The sequence below is a fragment of the Chanodichthys erythropterus genome, chromosome 3, assembly GCF_024489055.1.
Source record: "Chanodichthys erythropterus isolate Z2021 chromosome 3, ASM2448905v1, whole genome shotgun sequence".
Taxonomy (NCBI): domain Eukaryota; kingdom Metazoa; phylum Chordata; class Actinopteri; order Cypriniformes; family Xenocyprididae; genus Chanodichthys; species Chanodichthys erythropterus.
This window is the reverse complement of record NC_090223.1, coordinates 58,880,462-58,902,521: the sequence shown is the minus strand read 5'-3', so window position 1 is coordinate 58,902,521 and position 22,060 is coordinate 58,880,462. Positions and strand designations below refer to the sequence as shown.

At 42.0% G+C, this 22,060-nt stretch overlaps 1 pseudogene; it reads right to left on the bottom strand.

The window, feature by feature from the left end:
• Window positions 1-22,060, bottom strand: part of LOC137006055 (zinc finger protein 721-like) — a 970,851-nt pseudogene that overhangs the window by 843,530 nt on the left and 105,261 nt on the right.

Here is a 22,060-nt window from a genome sequence, read left to right as displayed (position 1 = left end):
TTTTTTAATGAAAATTACAAGACCCATGATTCATTTTTTACAGTGTGGTTTTTAAGTCACATTTCAGTGCAATTTCAGTACATTTAAGGGAAACATAAATGTGATTGTCTTTTAAAATTTAAATGAGTAAAAATCAACAGTTCACATATTCAATATGGAACAGTATAAACCCCCATTTTATTAATCAAAACAAACATATGTGGCAGAACGGAAAAGTCCGGGGGCACGTTCAAGCTCACACCGGTGCACAACGTTTTGCTACGGTTTCCGGGTTGAACGACATGTTTCCTGGAAACGGTGTTGATGGATCCGAAATGGTCAATATTCATATTCATGCATTTTTATTAATATTTATTTTCAAGCATTTATGGCTTATGATTTATAAGTTTTACTTTTGCTTTCATATATTTATGTACTCATACTTTATAGATTAATTCTTATCATATTTTCAAGTATTCACTGGTGATTGTACCCTTATGGTTATTTTTATTTTATATCTAAGAGTATGTATGCATGTTCAGTTGTTCTTCAAGTGTTCTAGTGTGACAGGTCATGCTGACACGTTTGTGGTTAGACATTGGACGCCTGCAGAATTAACCATTTGAATTTGAATCTGATCAAAATATTATTTTTCCTGATGACATTTAAAAGGGTAAAATTTGCAAAATTCCCCAAAGGGGGTCAAAACAACTTTTTTTTCTCTATTTTGACACTGGACCAGTAGATGACGTAATGGGTGAAATTAACCTTTTCTTTTAGAACAAAAACATCAATTTGTGTGGGATGTAAATTTCCCTATATGCTCATGGTATAAAGCTGACCGAGTTGATTGATAATTCAGCTTTTTTCCCTCCTTTGCTCTCCTTGGCTTCTGCTTCTTGTATCTTATCTGCAAATGTCTTAATTATTGCTCTTTTTGATCTTCATCTATTAGATACAATACTCTGGATTTTACAATACTCTAAATTTTATTATTAACTATTGACTAATACTTTATGATGGTTATTTTACCTTTTGATTTTATTAAGTATTTTCATTATCGATTAAAGTTTGCATGTGAGGCTAAATTTAATTGTAATGAATAAATTTTTTTATCAACTTATATCTACTGCCTGGATCTCATTTTCACAAGTTTCTGCATCAGTTTGGTGCCGTGACCCGGATGTGTTCGGCCTGGTTCGGGTCCTTTGGAAGATGCACTGCAAGGTTTAAATAGAGGTGAGCAAAATACCTCTTCCAGAAAGCAGAAATTTAAAGTGTGCAAATTTGTAGAAATTATTGTATGAAAAGAAGAAAGAAAAATCATTAACATTGTGTTCAACCACAAATTTTGGGTATTTTGAGTGTTTTATCTGATAGATGAAGTTATATTCGGTCATGACCTATTCTTTTGTGTACTTAAGTCCTTGCAAGGCACTAAAACCTAAAATGCTAAGAAATGTTTAAAATGTCCTACATAACTCGATCTTGTCGGAGTGGGTGTCAAAGCAGAGCAGCACATCAGTAATTATTCTTGTATGTGGATGTCCATCTTATAAAGGAGATTGGATTGTAACAAGGCTTAAAAATGCAACTTATGGCTATCTATCTGCCACTCACTATTTCCTCCAAGTCACTTTGATGAGGTGAAGTTAGTTTTGAATCAAATTCCTGTTCTGCTCTGTTCTGTCCCAGCTGTGTTAGCTCGAGTGTGCTGCTATCTTCGAAGTATTGTGGTCCAAATTTTAGTGATATGATATGTACAATTGTACTTAGACAATTCTGCTTAATAGTTTTGTTTTATTATTTTATGCATTGTCTCAGATAGGTTAAAGTTTAAGGAAAATACTATATATATATGAAATGTAAAGCTAGTCAAAAAGAGAAATTAATAAATAGGACAATATTAACTGAATGAAGCAAAAATATAGGTTTAATATATTCTGTTATCAGTGATCTGAAGATGTCTGAAATATGTATTCATAATCCCTGGTGGACAGCTTGAAATTTTATCTATCTTAGAGATTTTTAGTAAGTGTTATATAAATAACTTTTGCATTGTGTTGAATGAGAACAAGATTGAATGACTAAGTTCAAATGAAATTGATTTAGGTAAAGAAAGAAAAGTTTCATTTTGTTTTGTTTTGTTTGATTTTGTGAGTATTATTTATATGTTCAGATAATTAGAAATATAGTTTAGTTTGCTCTTTTCTGCATTTTTGCAAAGAAGAAATTGCTTGCTCTATTTTCTGCAAAGAAGAACTTGCTTCATTAAAACAAGATCTAGAACTGCTGTTATCAATTGGATGAGACTCTTAAAATAAGTAAAAGCAGAGCAGATTGCTCATTTTCGGTTGTGATGACAATTTGTATGGGGTCAATTTGATTTATGGCATTCTCTGAGTGTTCAATTTCCAGAAGAAGATGTCCCAACACAAACAAGAGTGAATGGACTGTGCATGCCATTGGGGGAAAAGAAACTTAAAGACCCAGGCTGCAGAGAAACACAGGCACCTGGTTGATGGGCTTCAGCTCACCCCTGATTCCAGCTAAACCCTGAAGGAGGAAGCTGAAACTTCTGAGGGTTGACGACGAAAAGACTGAGTTAATGCAGAAACAACACATCCTGCCATGATGCAGAGAGAGAAAGACGGCTGCATTCAGAGTCAACCTCATGCTCCACCTGGTCCTCATGCCAGACTGAGAGACCCAACGTACTGGATGAAGAAGGACACTAAAACTGCCAAACAGGCTCAACTGACTAACTGACCATACGAGTGGGGGACTTCCCTCTCTTTCTCGTGTGGGGGTGCAGGTACTGCCTTTACTGTGATCACTGCAGAGAATGCTTTAAAATTAGACTTGTCATCACAACTTACAACTTGATAATAGTCTCATAGCAGTTCTTGATTTTGTTAACCTCCTGCACTTTTCTGTCGATAACTTCCATTTCATACAGGGTTGGACTGGTGCTTAAGTGTTGGTTTGACTGATGTTCAGTTAAACTAGGTTCGGACTTAGTTAGAGAATGTTGTGCAATGAAGAGAGTTTAAACTTTGCTCTCAGGACAGACATGTGTGTTACAGAGTTCTCTTAAATAGAATATGGTTGGTAGAAATATAATATTAGTCACTCCATCTTGGCTAATAGATATTTGTTCTTTATTATAAGGAAAAAAAATCAAACCTGTAAAATCTATATATATATATATATATATATATATCACAAATGCTGTCATCAGAGATTATGACTATGGTTAATCATAGATCCAAAATTATGAGATCTCCAGTGTTTTTTTATTATTAGAACAGCTCATGAGCAACTGTGGAAAGGATACTTTTTTCCAATACATAGATGAATACTAAAATATATTTAAGAAATTAATTTTCTTAATCGTGGCATGCCTAGGCTTAAAATAATATTTCTTTAAAATTGGTGTTTGTTTTTGCTGTGTTAAAATCGATTCTATTGCGACTAACGTCGTCTGACTAAATCATTTAAAAAAAAAACCTAGACACTGTTGCGCGGGGAATGCCACAGTGCCTATGTTTCATCATTCTCAACATCGTCGAAAGACTTTGATTCGATTGGACTCGGTGGTATTCCACCCTTAACAATATCTATTCCCCATTTAGTTCACTGCTTGCAGACGCAGTGACAAAAAAAAAAAAAAAAATTATACTCTGGCCAGAGACATAAAAGTGTGTGTGTGTGTGTGAGTGTGTGAGTGATGGTGCACCATGGTGAAGAAAAATGCCATAAACAGCTGTATTCAAATTTTCTTAAAATGGATGAATTTGGCTAATAATCCTGACCTGGGTTATTGTGGCAGAATGAAACAATGCCACACCTGCGCAGGTGAATAACTTTGGGAAAGCAGAACAAGCAATCTTGTCCTGTTTACCCCACACTAACTTTACTTTTCTTTCCAGCATGTCATGATGGATTCCACTGATGGAACTGATGCTGTTCTGAATGTATAATGTATTGTTTTGTGATTGTTAACTTGTTGAAGGTGGGATGAGTGTTATCCAGGTAGAGAAATTTATATTGTTTTTTAAAAATAAGAAATTATTTACTTAATTAATTTTATTGTTATATTATTTCCTTTGTTGATTAAATATGTATGATATTGCCAGATAAAGGAATATCATGGCCTGAACAGCCCTGGATAACCCTCACACCAAATGAATTTCCACAGGTTTTGCTACCCCAGGGAGGACTGGACGGGGTGATGTGTAAATATATGTTGTCTCTAACAAAAACATTACAGGGTCTTCATTCACAGGTCAAAGCTGTGCTGTTGATTGCTGAAATTCATCCTACTAATCCAAGTGTTAATGTATTGTCAATCATGTGAAAAACGACAATTTTGTTTTGTTTTGTTGTTTTGTTTTCTTTTTGTGTGCGTTATATCTTCTCCATGTCTAGGTTCAGTACGAGTAGATGTAATCAGGAGATTATATGTGGTATATTCATCGAACAAGTTCTTTTCCCTGTGTGACACCTGATTGTGACCACTGGAAAGGAAGTGTCCATTAGGAGGGTCAATGAAGAGAATGAGTAAACTCAACTGGTGGCTTAAAAGCCCAATGTTTGCTCCAACTGAGGGTCCCAGAACCAAGGAAGGATCGAAGGATTGACGAGCACCTCAGTGCTTAGCAACACATACATCATCCTACTGCTGCAGCACAGAATGGAGAGATTGAGACTTTGAAGGATTGTGTTGTTTAGGGTTATCAAATGATATATAGTTGTTCAATTTGTCTATTTGTGTGATACATCTGATGGTTATGTTATTTTACTTCGTTTTTATTTGGGTCTAGTAGTTGATATTGAATTCCCAATTTATTATGGCAAATCAATTTGATTTTGATTCTTTACTAAAACTGGCTAACAATTTAAGACTAATGGAAGAAATTTTATCCGCCTGATAGTTGTGGTAAGACCTCAACCCAGCAAAAGTCCAGAGGACGTTTGGGGTCAGGTTTTTCTAGTAGCCCTCGTCGGTCCAGCCTGGTGAAGGCTTCCAGTCAGTATTCTATGCAGTTAGCTGGGGTTAGAGAGGTACCCGCAGCTTCATTTAGATGTGATGCTTTATATTCAATTCATTCTTTTGACAATTTTGTAATGAGTCTCTCAAGACTCAAGTGGGGGACTGATGGATCCGAAATGGTCAATATTCATATTCATGCATTTTTATTAATATTTATTTTCAATCATTTATGGCTTATGATTTATAAGTTTTACTTTTGCTTTCATATATTTATGTACTCATACTCATATTTATGTACTCAAGTATTCACTGGTGATTGTACCCTTATGGTTATTTTTATTTTATATCTAAGAGTATGTATGCATGTTCAGTTGTTCTTCAAGTGTTCTAGTGTGACAGGTCATGCTGACACGTTTGTGGTTAGACATTGGACGCCTGCAGAATTAACCATTTGAATTTGAATCTGATCAAAATATGTCTGTTATTTTTCCTGATGACATTTAAAAGGGTAAAATTCGCAAAATTCCCCAAAGGGGGTCAAAACAACTTTTTTTTCTCTATTTTTTGACACTGGACCAGTAGATGACGTAATGGGTGAAATTAACCTTTTCTTTTAGAACAAAAACATCAATTTGTGTGGGACATAAATTTCCCTATATGCTCATGGTATAAAGCTGACTGAGTTGATTGATAATTCAGCTTTTTTTCCCTCCTTTGCTCTCCTTGGCTTCTGCTTCTTGTCTCTTATCTGCAAATGTCTTAATTATTGCTCTTTTTGATCTTCATCTATTAGATACAATACTCTGGATTTTACAATACTCAAAATTTTATTATTAACTATTGACTAATACTTTATGATGGTTATTTTACCTTTTGATTTTATTAAGTATTTTCATTATCGATTAAAGTTTGCATGTGAGGCTAAATTTAATTGTAAATATAGCTGCAAGCAGCAATTCGGGGCCAAGCCCCAGTAGTAAAGGAACCCCACACAAGATTCGAATCCACGACCTCCGGGTCCAAGGTCCATTTCTCATCTCATTGCACCACTGTGCAAGTGAATGTTTCCACACCTGCCGAAGTTTATTAGTTCATGTGAAAATGAACTCAAAATGAAGAATTCTTATAAAGCTGCACTTTAGAGCATTCTGCAGCTCATCATGCTGTAGTGCAATACAGAGCAGGAAGAGGAAAAACAGCAGAAAATGAACAAACATGAAACAGCTGGTTCAGAATTACGGGCAAGAATGAACTCAGAATGTACATAAGCTTAGATGAAAATGAACACAGCATGAAACAAAAAGCATTTATTTCTAATCCAAGAGGCAGTAAAGGAATCAAAACACACTATTTTAAAACCGCTCCACCTGGGATTCGAACCCACTAACTTCGGATACAGGGCTCTTCAGATAACTGGCTTTACACATTGAGCTACTTGAGGATGCACATTCAACAGACTGTGGAAGAAACCTTTTAGTCTAACAAAGAATTCACAAAAAAAGCATTACTTAGCATGCTATCCATATTAGCATGCTAAGCTAACTTAATGCTAATGAAGCTCATGGTTAACTTGATAACTGAAGAGCCACATTAATGAGAATGACAACTGGTTAGCATGCTAAGCAATTAGCATGCTAAGCTAACTAGCATAAGACAACAAACACAAGCAAGGTCACATTCAGAGATGAATATCTTGGGAATGGTAGCGAATATCAAAAATCCATTCAGTCATTTCTGTGCGGCTCGGTCCAAAGATCACCTGAGCTGATTTTGGACAAAAATTGTAGGAGGAGTAGCGAAAAAACTGTTTTCCATTTATTTCAATATGGCGGACAGGTACATTTAAGGAAAATGACAAATGACACATCGTCGGAATCGGCATAAGCCAGGGAATAAAATGACATAAAGCATACACATTTTGGAAAGTGTTTTCAAAAGTTATAAGTGGTTTTGCAATAATCATTACATCTGTGGAACAGTAGGTGGCGCTGTGTTGAAACTTCTCAGGTACCTTCAGGACCTTCTAAAGGTCATACATACCAATTTGTGTGAAGATATGTCAAATTGTTTAAAAGTTATTGCAATTTATGACAAAATTCAAAATGGCGGACACGTGGTTCATCCGATGTTGAATTTGGCATGGAACCTCAGATCATGGTCTTGATCAAGTGTACCAATTTAAGTTTTGATTGCTCAAAGTTTGGCCGAGATACAGCCTCTATAGCAATTTTGGGTCAACCTCGTTAACTTCGTGACATCATAACTTTTGAACAAAGATGAATAAAAAAAATCTGTTCAGTCATTTCTGTGCGGCTCAGACCAAAGATCACCTGATCAAAGTTTGGACAAAATTGGACAAATTTTGAAGGAGGAGTAGTGAAAAAACGGAATACTGTACTTTTCAAAATGGCCACTACTGTACTGGGTGGAGACTTAATGTAAGATATTGAATGTGATCAGTATGAAGAGAGGAATCAGTTGTATTGACATTCATTTTTCTGGAACAAAGGGTTCAAAAGTTATAACCTTTACAAAAGTGAATATTTGAACTGGTGGTGGCGCTATAGACTTAGTCCTAGATACTCCAAAGTTGGTCAAATTACTATTAATTACTATCACTACAAGAATGCCAAATTTGATAATTTTCCTTCATATGGTTCATTGATTACCATACAGGGGGAAGAAGAATAACTACGAATTTGGACATAAAGGAATTGCATGTGATAGCTTCAGATTAGACCAGTTTTAGGCAGAATGCCTAGAACAGACACAAGTTCTGCATCTTTTCCTGCCACAGTACCTCATGCGGTCTGGGCATGTGTCACACTGAGTTTCGAACCCACTATGCAGAGCATTCGGGATCCGTGGCGTAACACATTGAGCTAATCAGCCATGCAAGTTCATCAGTATGCTAAGCAGAGGTTTCAGTGTGAGAAAGAGTTCACAAAAAAAAAAGCTTCATAGCATGTTAACCATATTAGTATGCAAAGTTATTTAATGCCAACTAAGTTTTGATTAACCTGTTGACTGAAGACCACATTAGAAAGAATAGCAATAGTTTAGCATGCTAAGCAATTACTGTGCTAAGCTAACTAGTATAAGACAACAAACACAAGCAAGGTCACATTCAGAGATGAATATCTTGGGAATGGTAGCGAATATCAAAAATCCGTTCAGTCATTTCTGTGCGGCTCGGTCCAAAGATCATCTGAGCTGATTTTGGACAAAATTGACCAAAATTTGTAGGAGGAGTAGCGAAAAAACTGTTTTTGATTTAATTCAATATGGCAGACAGGTACATTTAAGGAAAATGACAAATGACACATTGTCGGAATCGGCATAAGCCAGGGAATAAAATGACATAAAGCAGACAAATTTTGGATAATGTTTTCAAAAGTTATAAGCAATTTTGCAAAAAAACATTATATCTGTGGAACACTAGGTGGCGCTGTGCTGAAACTTCTCATGTACCTTCAGGACACTCTGATGGTCATATGTACCAAATTTTGTGATGATATGTCAAATTGTTTAAATGTTATTGCAATTTATGACAAAATTCAAAATGGCGGACATGCTTTTCATCCGATGTTGACAAATTCAATATCCCCGGATTCGGCATGGCCCAAGGAATCCATAGACACCAAGATCTTGATTTCTAATAAAGTGTTCAAAAGTTATTGGCCAAAATAGCCATTTTTCAGATCTCATGACCTGTAGGTGGCGCTGTTCCCAAATTTGGCATGGAACCTCAGATCATGGTCTTGATCAAGTGTACCAATTTTAGTTTTGATTGCTCAAAGTTTGGCCGAGATACAGCCTCTATAGCAATTTTGGGTCAACCTCGTTAACTTCGTGACATCATAACTTTTGAACAAAGATGAATAAAAAAAATCTGTTCAGTCATTTCTGTGCGGCTCAGACCAAAGATCACCTTATCAAAGTTTGGACAAAATTGGACAAATTTTGAAGGAGGAGTAGCGAAAAAACAGAATACTGTACTTTTCAAAATGGCCGCTACTGTAATGGGCGGAGACTTAATGTTAGAATTTTAATAGAATCAGCATGAAGAGACGAATCAGATGTACTAAATTGTATTTTTCTAGAGCAAATGGTTCAAAAGTTATAAACTTTAGAATGTTGAATTTTTGAACTGGTGGTGGCGCTATAGAGTTGGTCCTAGAGACTCCAAAATTGGTCAGATTTCTAGACATGACCATCACTACAAGTGTGCCAAATTTCATAATTTTCTCATGTTCCGTTGATAGGGCTGCCATAGACTCCCATTCGGGAGGAAGAATAATAATAATAAAAGGGAAAACGTACAATTACAATAGGGGCTACAGCCCCTTCGGGGCTTGGCCCCTAATGAATAAATAATTTTTCATCAACTTATATCTACTGCCTGGATCTCATTTTCACAAGTTTCTGCATCAGGTGTGCAACGGGTTTGAGACATGGGCTGCGTCCGAAAACTTAAAATTCTGCCTTCCGAGGACACATTTCAAGGTAAGAAGGCATCAAGGCACGTCCGAATCCAATGTTAGCTTCACTTCCTCTCTCATGAGATATCTTCCTCAGATCGATTTTTGAAGGAATCATAGATGTATCCTTATGCCTCGTTTCCACTGAGCGGTACGGTACGGTTCCGTACGGTATGCATTTTTTTCCGTTTCCATTGTCAAAAGTTGTGAATGGTACCCTAATTCCGAACCGTACCGTACCACTTTTTTGGGACCCTTTCGTTGGGGTACCAAGCACAACAGTACCGTACCAAAAGGGTGGAGCTACACTCTGCAGAACGTTGATTGGTTGACAGAGAATCGTCACTTGCGCGTGCTACAAGGGGAATGACAACACAAGAGGCGCCACACACAAATGTGGTTCAGACAATGCGTGCATTAATTATCTTCACTTCATGTAGGCTATATAACAAAACATAATATAAAACACAACCCTGCCTCTTTTCGTTTTTATTTAAAAAATATGAAACCTATTAATGTGTGGTTCAGGCAATATGTGCATAGGTACTCTGATTATCTTCACTGTATGTAGCCTATAATAAAATGAAATAAGACAAAACAACCTTCTCTTTTTGTTAAACGTCAGTTTTAATTATCAATAATAACCATTATAAATAAAATATGAGAAGCTATAGGCTACAAAAAAGAAATAAAGACAAACAAACAATTCAGTCAAACGTACAGCGCACTAACGGTAAAGTTAAATAAATATAAAGTTATAAAACTTCATTTTCCCCTCGGCCAAAACGATTTGCCCGGGAACAAATTATAAATTCATGAGACCAAAGATTGCCCATTATACACAAGATGAATGATATCTTGTTTTTAACCATTACAGAGACATCAGAGCCAGTGGCGAATGTCAGAAGGATTAGCCGAGGTACATCGGCTGGGTACATGAGCACCGAGTGCCCGGTGATCGCCTGGATCTCACAACTCCGACAACGTCAGATCAAATTTTCAAATAGACGCTATCTTTATAAATTAACCACAGATTTGAGATTTAAACAACTACATTCTCGCCTGAAAAACTTTTAAAACTACATTTAATGACACAGTAAAATAGTTTTTAAATTACGCGGGTTTTCTCCTCCGCTTGCTGGTAGGTGCTGCAGCATGGACGTCTGAACTTTGCGATCTTGGTATTCTGAAACGCCGAATGCAAAACTCGTCTTCTTTTTATGACAGACAGCCTCAAGCCGAGAAGCAAGAACAAGATCTGCTGTAGTATGTCCTCCATTGTTGTTTACTATATCGTTTTCTTCTTCGCGCGAGAATGATGTCGATCACTATTTTCTGGCTACACCACGCCTATCAAGTAAGGGTACTGTTTGCGGTGGAAACGCAAGCCTGATCAAGGTGTACCGCTCCGAACCGTACCGAACTGTACCGAACCGTACCGCTCAGTGGAAACGAGGCATTAGTTGCCTTAGATATCCCACAATCCTGTGCTTTCCATTCTGTGACAGTTGATCTAGAAAAATAAAGATGGCGTCTGAAGGTTGCGTTTGCTGCTCAGTTTGTGTATAAATGTACGATTTTGATCAACATATTTCAATTTTGATATAATTTCTATCGAGAAATTACTACTGTAGTAATTAAATATTTGTCTAGTTCTCACGTCTCGGTTACATAGGTAACCCTCGTTCCCTGAAGGAGGGAACGGAGACGTACGTCGGACAGACCGACGAATAGGAATCTCGCTAGAGAGGCCAATCTACTTCGAGTGTAACTAAACGAGCCAATGCACATTGGCATGCAATCATATGCATCAGCTGCTTGCCTCGCAGCGCGGGTATATAATGAGCAGCAGGTGCGTTGCATCTTCAGGTTTTCGCTGAGGAGCCGAACCGAGCAGGCGGCAGCATCAGCAGGACAACGCCTGTGGCGACGGGACGTACGTCTCCGTTCCCTCCTTCAGGGAACGAGGGTTACCTATGTAACCGAGACGTTCCCATTCAGTCGGTCACGTTCGACGTACGTCGGACAGACCGACGAATAGGAATCCCTACCAAAGCGCCACAGGAGCTGCCCTCTTCCAGCGCTCTGGCGTGAGCCACCTGAACCCCCTTGCCTAAGGACGGTGGGACCAGGCTCACGCAGAGAGGGTCGATCACTGTTGTTCCCAAAACCCACTCAGTGCGACAATTGGATAACGCTGGGAAAGCGTAGCCTTACATGCGATAAGGAACGCTGCGGAAGCCATATCCTTCCCCGAAGGAGTTATATGGATAAGTACATATGGACTAACCTTGTAGGTTGTACAACATATGGAAGAACTGGGGTGACTCCACTCGATGAGAGATGGGTTCTCCCAGAGGGAAAGACACGGGCTTCGTTTAGGAGCAGCCGTGGAAAAAGCCATATGGGATCCCCGTAGGGTCACACATATGGAACCCAGCCTAAATCCGGTTCTCAAGGATACAACGGAGTATAGGCCTGGCGCCAGACGCTCCGCCACGTCGGCTGCCGAAGGGTAACCGGAGGACTCAACAGGGTCTGCCCGTAGGGACTCTCTGGAGAATAGAATGCGCATGTAGCGCAGCAAGCCGACACTAAGCCGGGGCCTCTCCGTGCCTCTGACCTGAGGCGAGAACACGGGAGGAGACCGGCTCGACACGAAGGCTATAGTATCTAGCGAACGTGTTAGGTGTCGCCCAGCCCGCAGCTCTACAAATGTCTGTTAGCGAGGCGCCACGAGCCAGCGCCCAGGAGGATGCCACACCTCTCGTGGAGTGGGCATGCAACCTGAGCGGGCAGGGCACGCCCTGAGCTTGGTAAGCCAGGGCGATGGCATCCACTATCCAGTGGGCCATCCTCTGCTTGGAGACAGCCTTTCCCTTCTGCTGGCCTCCGTAACAGACAAAGAGCTGGTCTGAGGTCCTGAAGCTTCGAGTTCTGTCTAAGTACAGTCGCAAGGCGCGAACTGGACAGAGCAATGCCAGGGCTGGGTCTGCCTCCTCCGAGGGCAGCGCTTGCAGGCTCACTACCTGGTCCCTGAAGGGAGTGGTAGGAACCTTGGGCACGTAGCCAGGCCGGGGTCTCAGTACCACGTGGCTGTCACCCGGCCCGAACTCTAGGCACGATTCGTCGACCGAAAATGACTGCAGGTCCCCTACCCTCTTGATGGAGGCCAATGCCACCAGCAGCAAAGTCTTCATAGAGAGAATCTTTAAGTCTGCTGACAGCAAAGGCTCAAAGGGAGCAATCTGGAGTGCTCTGAGCACCAGAGTAAGGTCCCAAGAGGGTATGGAGGGGGACGAGGAGGATTTAACCGTCTCGCCCCCTAAGGAACCTGATGACCAGGTCGTGCTGACCAACAGATTTGCCATCTATGTGGTCGTGGTAAGCGGATATGGCAGCAGTATGGACTTTGAGGGTGGAGGGGGACAGCCTACGCTCCAACCCTTGCTGCAAGAAGGAAAGCACGACTCCGATCGAGCATCTTCGGGGTCTTCTCGACGAGAAGAACACCACTCGACGAACAGGTTCCACTTCGAGGCGTAAGCACGTCTCGTAGACAGTGCACGTGCCGAAGTGATGGTGTTAAGTACCTCAGGGGGTAAGTCACCTAGAACCTCCGCGTCCCGTCCAGGGACCAGACATGGAGTTTCCAGAGGTCTGGACGCGGGTGCCAAAGAGTGCCCCGTCTCTGAGAGAGGAGGTCCTTCCTCAGAGGGATGGGCCAGGGAGGGGCTGTCGCGAGGAGTGAGAGTTCTGGGAACCAGGTCCGGTTGGGCCAGTAAGGCGCAACTAACAAGACCTGCTCCTCGTCCTCCCTGACTTTGCACAGGGTCTGTGCAAGTAGGCTCACTGGGGGAAACGCATATTTGCGCAGGCCCCGGGGCCAGCTGAGAGCCAGTGCATCTGTCCCGAGTGTTCCCTCGGTCAGAGAGTAAAACAACTGGCAGTGGGAGGTTTCTGGTGAGGCAAACAGGTCTACCTGAGCCTCTCCGAACTCTCTCCAGATCAGCTGAACCACCTGGGGGTGGAGTCGCCACTCTCCGGGCAGCGCAGCTCGTGATAGCTCGTCGGCCACACGGTTGAGCACACCGGGGACATGAATGGCGCGAAGCGACCTCAGATGCTTCCGACTCCACAGGAGGAGATGGCGGGCGAGTTGCGACATGCGACGGGAGCGTAGACCACCTTGACGGTTGATGTACGCAACGGTCGCAGTGTTGTCCGTACGGACCAGTACATGCTTGCCCTGAAGCAGGCCTTTGAGGCGGCTCAGGGCAAGGCGTACTGCCAGCAACTCGAGGCAATTGATGTGCCAATGCAGATGGGGTCCCGTCCAAACCCCTGAGACTGCATGCCCGTTGTACGTGGCACCCCAGCCGGTGGCAGAAGCATCTGTGAAAACCACAGCATGCCGGGACACTTGTTCTAGGGGCACTCCTGCCCGAAGAAACAAAGGGTCCGACCACGGACTGAAGGTTCGGCGGCACTCCTGAGTGATTGGCACCCGGAACGTGCCGCGTTGCCACGCCCATCTCGGGACTCGGCCGTGAAGCCAGTGCTGAAGCGGTCTCATATGAAGCAGACCGAGCGGTGTTACAGCCGCTGCAGCCGCCATATGCCCCAGGAGCCTCTGAAAGAACTTCAGTGGGACCGCTGTCCTGCCATTGAACGTATTCAGGCAGTTCAACACCGACCGAGCACGTTCCTCTGTGAGGCGTGCTATCTGTTCGACCGAATCCAACTCCATACCGAGAAAAGAGATCCTCTGCACTGGGGCGAGTTTGCTCTTTTCCCAGTTGACCCGAAGCCCCAACTGGCTGAGGTGACTGAGCACCAAATCCCTGTGTTCGCACAACTGATCCCGAGACTGTGCTAGGATAAGCCAGTCGTCTAGATAGTTGAGAATGCGAACACCCTGTTCTCTCATGGGAACAAGGGCTCCCTCCACGACTTTCGTGAAGACGCGGGGAGACAGGGCCAGCCCGAAGGGTAGGACTCTGTACTGATATGCTCGACCTTCGAACGCGAATCTCAGGAATGGCCTGTGTCGCGGAAGAATCGAAACATGGAAGTACGCGTCCTTCAGGTCGATCGCTGCAAACCAATCTCGGGGACGGATGCACTCGAAAATGCGTTTCTGCATGAGCATTTTGAACGGTAGCTTGTGAAGGCGATTCAAAACTCGCAGGTCCAAGATCGGTCGTAACCCGCCGCTTTTCTTGGGTACAATGAAGTAGGGGCTGTAGAACCCCGACCTCAAATCGGCTGGAGGGACCGGCTCTATCGCGTCCTTCGCCAGTAGGACTGCGATCTCCGCACGCAGAACAGGGGCATCGGCATCTTTCACTGTAGTGAAGAGGATGCCCCTGAACTTGGGGGGGCGCCGGGCGAACTGAATCGCATAGCCGAGCCTGATGGTCCGAAGGAGCCAGCGAGACGGACTGGGGAGCGCTAGCCAGGCTCTCAGAGACCGCGCAAGCGGCACCAAGGGGACCACCGGCGTACCCGCCGCGGGGCAGCGAGGTGGAACGCAGGGACGCGGCCCGGGAGGCTCTCTGTGTGAGGCGGCCCGAAGCGGGGTCACAGTGTGCTGTGCAACACTTACCTGCTTCCACGGGTGGACAGAGGGAGCAGTCGAGGTTTTGCCTACCTGCTGCTCGCTGCTGTCCGCTGGCGACAGAAGAGGTGGATGAGAGTGGTGAGGTTCTAGCCCTCCCACTGCTCTCCGAGCCCTCTTCGGACCCGGAGATAGAGGAAACTGCTCTTTTATTGAAAATTTGGGTACCAAAACAAAAAGGGGAAACAAAAGATTCTCCACCCGGCCCTCCTCCGGGGGAAGGAGCGGTGCGGTCACCACCTCCTGAAGAGCAGTCCCGTCCATCTCCGGGTCGCCCGTCCTAGGGCCGCTTGGACTTGGCCTTGCCACCCTTCTTCTTAGGGGGTGGCTGGACGGGCTGGGCACCCCGCCCGCGACCGGCTCCACGACGCCGCTTGGATGGAGGCTGCTGCTGCTGGGGCGTCGGAGCGGGGGCGGCTGCAGGGGGGCGCCCTCGGCGACGGGCAGTCTGAGGTGCCGCCGGCGGTGGAGGTGCAGCAGCTGACCGCCTCGGCAGGATGTGACTGATCGCCTCTGACTGCTTTTGTACAGCCGAGAACTGTTGGGCAAAGTTCTCGACCGCGTCGCCGAAGAGGCCGGTCTGAGAACCAGCCCTTGCCACCCCGAGATACCAATCATCCAACCTCGAGGGCTCGGGACACGGTGGAGGGTTCCACACGAGCCCGACCCTGTTGGCGGCCCGGGAAAGCATAGCCATCATTTCCGGGTCTGAATCGGGCACAGTCGTCACTCCCGAGGGAGGCAGCTGCGCCGAATCGTCATCCCCAGAAGCGTCAGGCTCACCCTCCGATGCAGCGATCGACATCCGGTCGTCTTGGGGAGCTCCGAAGGATACGGATGGTACACACCTCTGGGGTGGTCCACCGCGTTCCCCCGGCAGCTCTACTGGCTGCGGAGCGCAAGAGGGGTGAGGGTTCCTAGGGGGTTGGTTCCCCGAAGGAAACGCGCTCACCGTGATCCTCAAGTCACCAGCCCCGCCGCCCGAAGCAACCCTCTGAGGAGGATTGGAACGAGGCGTCGGGACCGGGACTCCACCCCTTTGCAGAAAGTGGAGTCTCGACCGCAGCTCCGCGACGGTCATCTTCCCACAATGGGTACATGACTCGTCCACAAACGCCGCCTCAGCGTGCCTTAAGCCCAAGCACGCGATACAGCGCTGGTGACCATCCCGAGGCGCCAGGTAACGACCGCATCCAGAAACACACAAGTAGAACGACATCTTTAAAAAGACGCGAACTACTCATGTAAGCTCTTTCAAGGACTGACTCTTTTAGGTGCTGAAGCACGCAGGGGAAAAGCCGCTGCAGCACAGACAGGGAATGTGCAGCCTGTCGTGTGCACTCTCCTTGAAGGCGCTCTCTTACCAGCTGTAATAACAGCTTTTTAGCGCTCTAGGCGCACCGTTTCACCAGCCGTGAGAACGGCCTTCACGCTGATTACAGCTTTTGCTCAAATAAAAAAGGCAAAGAAAAACAAAGGAGAAATCGGCCCCGCTGCTGCGCTGTCCGCCTGCACCGCAACCAAGAGACGTCTCGAAGAGCAGACTCGTTCACACTCGTGGTTTCAGTAGCTATCTTCTTCAGTGTTGAGAAGGTTTGGCTCCGAAGCGAAAAGCTGAAGATGCAACGCACCTGCTGCTCATTATATACCCGCGCTGCGAGGCAAGCAGCTGATGCATATGATTGCATGCCAATGTGCATTGGCTCGTTTAGTTACACTCGAAGTAGATTGGCCTCTCTAGCGAGATTCCTATTCGTCGGTCTGTCCGACGTACGTCGAACGTGACCGACTGAATGGGAACCAAAGCTCGCGCTATATTGCTGTAGATCATTAAACTGTTACGCTGCCTCAGAAGTCTGTCCGAAATCAATTTCGTGAGGTGTCTTCATGCACAAATGCTGCCGTAAAAGTCATTCTCTTATAAGATAGCGAGGCAGCAAGACAGCTACCTAGGTTTTTTTGTTTTTTTTTTTTTGTTTGGTGGGTGTGTCAGAAATGTCGGCCCAATCAGCGGCAGCATGTATATAAACCACGCGGTATTAAAGAGACAGCTCGCACAATGGGTCCAAGTAAAGTAGTTTACAAATGTGTCCGCTGCAGCTCGGTATATGCAACAATTGAAGACATTAGAAGACATGTTTGCCGTAAGAGTTTTATAGTAAAATATAGCATATCACCATGATGATGTAGTTGTTTATATTTTTAACTTCATTGCAAGGCAAGTTTATTTATATACCAAATTTCATACACAGTGGTAATTAAGCGATTTACATAAAATGAGAATGATAATTAATACAAGGTATTAAAAAATTAAGAACTAGAAATAAAATAATTTAAATTAGAATTGATTACCAGGAGATAAAATAGATGTGTTTTCAGTCAGAATTTGGTAAGATGTGTACTTTCATTTGTTTCAGCAATCCCTTTGGAACAGGCTAGTGCATCAAATGGACTTAGTCAACTTTCACTAGGCCTACACATTCCTACTGCACCACTGCATGTGCACCCATCTCCTGCACCACAGATGTTGGCTCCTGCACCACTTAATTTGTCAGTTGCTGGACCATCATCTGTCTGTGCTCCAAAGTGTGTACCAGTGTCAAACCCCCAACAAATGCATAAATGTATATTGTTCATTCCTAGCACAATTTTTCCATTTATATATTTTCTGTGACTTATGTATTTAAATGTGTGCTATAGATACTAAGCCATGGACGCACAATGCAACATTGCTTCTAATTTCTCTGACAAAGCAAATGGCTGAAGACTTTCAATCTCCTGTATTAAAGAAAGTAGAAGTGTGGGAAAAAGGTAGCTGCACAAATGCTGGCAAAAGGATATGACTTTGGAGCAGAGGCATCTGACAATAAGTTCAGGCAGTTAAAACACAGGTTTGTTTTGATACTGGCATTTGCATAATTTTGGGAGTAGGGCCACTTGAAGACATTTGCTATTTCTGGGTTTTTATTATTAGATACAAAACAATAGTGGACAGTAAAAAGAAGACTGGGAGTGGTGCCAGCAGCTGGGTCTTTTTCTCATCAATGGAGGACCTCCTGGCTGATGATCCCAGTGCGGAACCAGTCTTGATCGTGTCATCTTTTGCTGGTGATAATCTTTTCTATGTCAATGTTTTTTTCTTCTTCACATCAACATGAATTAGCACATCAGATGAGTTGAGTGCATGTTATATTCATGCTTTTATATGCTTTTTTTTTTTTTAAATCTTATACATTATTGGATCTTATTTGTAAGTTTTAATTCAATCACCCAGTGATGTCATATAATGGCCTCACAATTGCATTCACGTTGGATACAAAGTAGTTCCAATCTTGTCATCTAATTTTACTGTGTAACTTGGTAGTGTTGCTAACAGCTTTATTTGACAGATGTCTATTATGTGACTCGGGTAATTAGAAGCTGGGTTAACTGGATGTTTAATGTAGCTTTGTTGGCACATGACTCTAATTTACAGTAGAACTGCAAAATGTATTTGTTGGAGGAAAGTGATGTTTGCTGCCTTGATCATTACCATTTTTAGGCCACCAAGTTTAATCCTTCTTTCCACTCAGGATCTTCATCAGATCCAGTTGGCCCAGGACCATCAACTTCAGGACCATAAACTTTACAACCTAATCCATCAGCAGAACATGGCAAAAAGAGAAAGCACAAGTCTGAAGCACCTGAGTGGTTTGAGCAGTATGTCACTGAGCAGAGGAGGCAGATGTCAGAGCTCATGGCCCTGCAAAAGCAAGCAGTGGAAGTGGCAAGTGAACGTAACAACATCTTAAAAGAATTTGTTTCTGCTTTAACAAAGAAATAGAAACTTGTGTTTTGCCACATTCTGCTGATATTTAGGTTCTATTTTGTTTGCATGCATTTCCTTCAGTATACTGTACATCATGCCATTAAACAATGTTGATCACCTCACCTTTTTTTTTTATTCAATATTTTATTTCCATTCTTTTATGAAACAAAAACCTCTGAAAACACAAAAACATTAAACAGAAACTTTAATCCCCCTCCACCAAAAATGAAGCAATATCATCCCTTTTTCTTTGACCTGAAGTATTTTAAGGGTGTCCTGCTTGACAGTCAATGTCATCGTTTCCATCCACCTCTTCACAATCCTCCATTTGGTGGCCTTCCTCCCTCAAGAGGAAATTGTGCAGAACACATGCAGCTGTGATAACTACTGGTACTTTTTCAAGGTCTTCCATGGGCAAGTACTTCAGACGTCTCCATTTCCCCTTTAGAAGGCCAAATGCCCTTTCAATTGCAGCTCTGGTTGAGCTGTGGAGTGTTTAAAAATGTTTTGCCTTCTTGATAAGTGCCCATTATCTCTGTATGGTGTAATGAGAGATGTGCTGAGCGGGTATGCAGAGTCTCCAAGCAGGTGGTAGTCACTTCTCATTGCATCCTGGAGATGGCCATATAATGGGAAGTTCCGAAATACCCTAGCATCATGCACAGACCCTGGCCAACCAGTGTACACATCCAGGAACATCATCTGTGATGTGAACACTGCTTGGAGTTGAATACTTGCATGTCCCTTTCTGTTAATGTAACTGTTTCTGTGGAGTTTGGGTGCTGGGATGAGAATGTGTGTGCCATCGATTGCTCCAATGACTCCAGGGAAGCCAGTTTTGTCCTGAAAGCCATTTGCCAGGCTTGCAAACTCCTCCTCTCTGGGCCATCGAATGTATTCATTTCTTAGTGTACAAAGGACCTTGCAAATGTCAGAAAAAATTTAATGAAGGGTTCCTGTTGACATGTCAAACCGGTCTGCAACACCCCTGAAGCTCTCTTGGTTTGCCAACAACCAAATGGAGCACAGCAATTTTTTCAGGGTGCCCAAGGTTAAATTTATCAGGAAAGGACCAACTTTCTCACAGAGAGCCTGTAGAAAAGTATGTGCAATATTTATAGTAGAGGTTTCTACATGGCTATGATGCTATGATGCTGGTCTATTTTCTTTCCTTAGGAAGGTGTGCTAGACACTGATTAATGTAACAAACATACTATACATTTTTATATATTTTTGATAATGTATTGTGGAGTGACACTTTCATAAACTTTTCTATACTCGTCTGATTATATTATGGTAAATATCACAAAAGTATAGTACAACAGTGATCGTCAATAATGGTAGCCTACTCACAATAAAAATAATAAGGTCATATAGATCATAACACAGTCTCGGAGGTAAGAAGTGGATATAATATATTGAATCATCTGTTTATATTTTTCAAAACACCTGAAAATACAGTCCAGACGTCAGAAAAAAATATCAATCTTTATATTTTAGATGGGGGAAATACACAATACTAATTTAGTCTGCACGCTAAAGCAAAAAACATAAAGCTTGCTGCAAAGCACCGGCAAAAGTAGCCTAATGATTATAAATGTGTCAGGAAAAATTAGACATTTAAATTTTAATAATGTTTTCTGAGTCAGTGTCGGCTGTAAAGATGTTTACAGAACCACAGAACAATGGATGTGCCTTCAGAGAGAAATGCAACTTTCATATATGGATTACATAATCAGACTGTTGCATATTTGATTTTGATATGAATTGGTTCATTTAAAAGAAGACTTTTCAAGCTTTCATTGAACAAATTTCTCATGTCTGTGAGGCAAACATCAAAAATATGTGAAATAACGTTTGACTAATTGTTAATTTAAGCCATTAGTTGACTAATATTTATTAGTTTTGTCATAAAAAGGGAATAAACTTGGAATAAACCATTATAATGAGCGTTTACGTAATTGCTAGCATATATAGAACTCAAGCGCACACATAAAGCTTGCCATAAAGAACTGACAAAAGTAGTGATTATGAATGTAACAAAAACAGCAAGGAGATATTTAAATTGTTTGATTCAGAAAACATGAAGCATCACCATTTGCACAAAAATATAAAGCAGCAAAACTGTTTTCAACATTGATAATAATTAGAAATGTTTCTTGAGCATCAAATCAGATTGTAATGATTTCTGAAGGATCATGTGACACTGGAGACACTGGAGTAATGATGCTGAAAATGATCACAGGAATAAAGCACATTTTATAAAATATAAAAAACTTTTTTTTTTTTTTTTGTAAGAATATTTCACAAGGTTGCTGTTTTTAAATATATATTTGATAAGATAAATGCAGCCCTGGTGAGCAGAAGGGACTTATTTTAAAATGATTGTTTCCAAACTTTTTGCAGGTACTTTAACCCATTTTAGCCCACTGGCAACTATATTTGCCGCAGTGTATGGTTGTCATTTTCCTTTTGTATGTTTTTTTCTAGATGTTTTCCATGTTTTATTTCTCAATGACATGCAAGAAAACATCTAAATAAAGGATTTCAAGAACAAAAAAAAGGTATTCAGTAAGTACATATATAATGGGGAAATGGGGTATACTGTGTTTAATGGGTTAATAAATCAAGGTTATTGGTCTTGTTTAGTGCTTTTTGCTTTCATAATATTTTATATTGTTATATATTATATATTGTTATTTGTTAATTAATTTTTTTTTGTTTGTTTGTTAAATGTGACCCTGGACTACAAAACCATTCATAAGGGTCAATTCTTTGAAATTAAGATTTATACATCATCTGAAAGGTGAATATATATATAAGCTTTCCAATGATGTATGGTTTGTTAGAATAGGACATTTGGCCGAGACTCAACTATTTGAAAATCTGTAATCTGAAGGTGCAAACATATTGAAATATTGAGATAATTGCCTTAAAGTTGTCCAGATGAAGTCCTTAGAAATGTATATCCACTCACAAAAGTAATTTTTTATATATTTAAAGTAGAAAATTTACAAAATATCTTCACAGAACATGATCTTTACTTACAGTTTTTCTCAATTGTTTACACACAAATATTGGTACTTGAGACACAATGACCACAACATGTAACTAATGCACCAACCCCCTGAAACAATTCTGCTAAACTACAAGCACAATTCCTGCTTTACACTCAC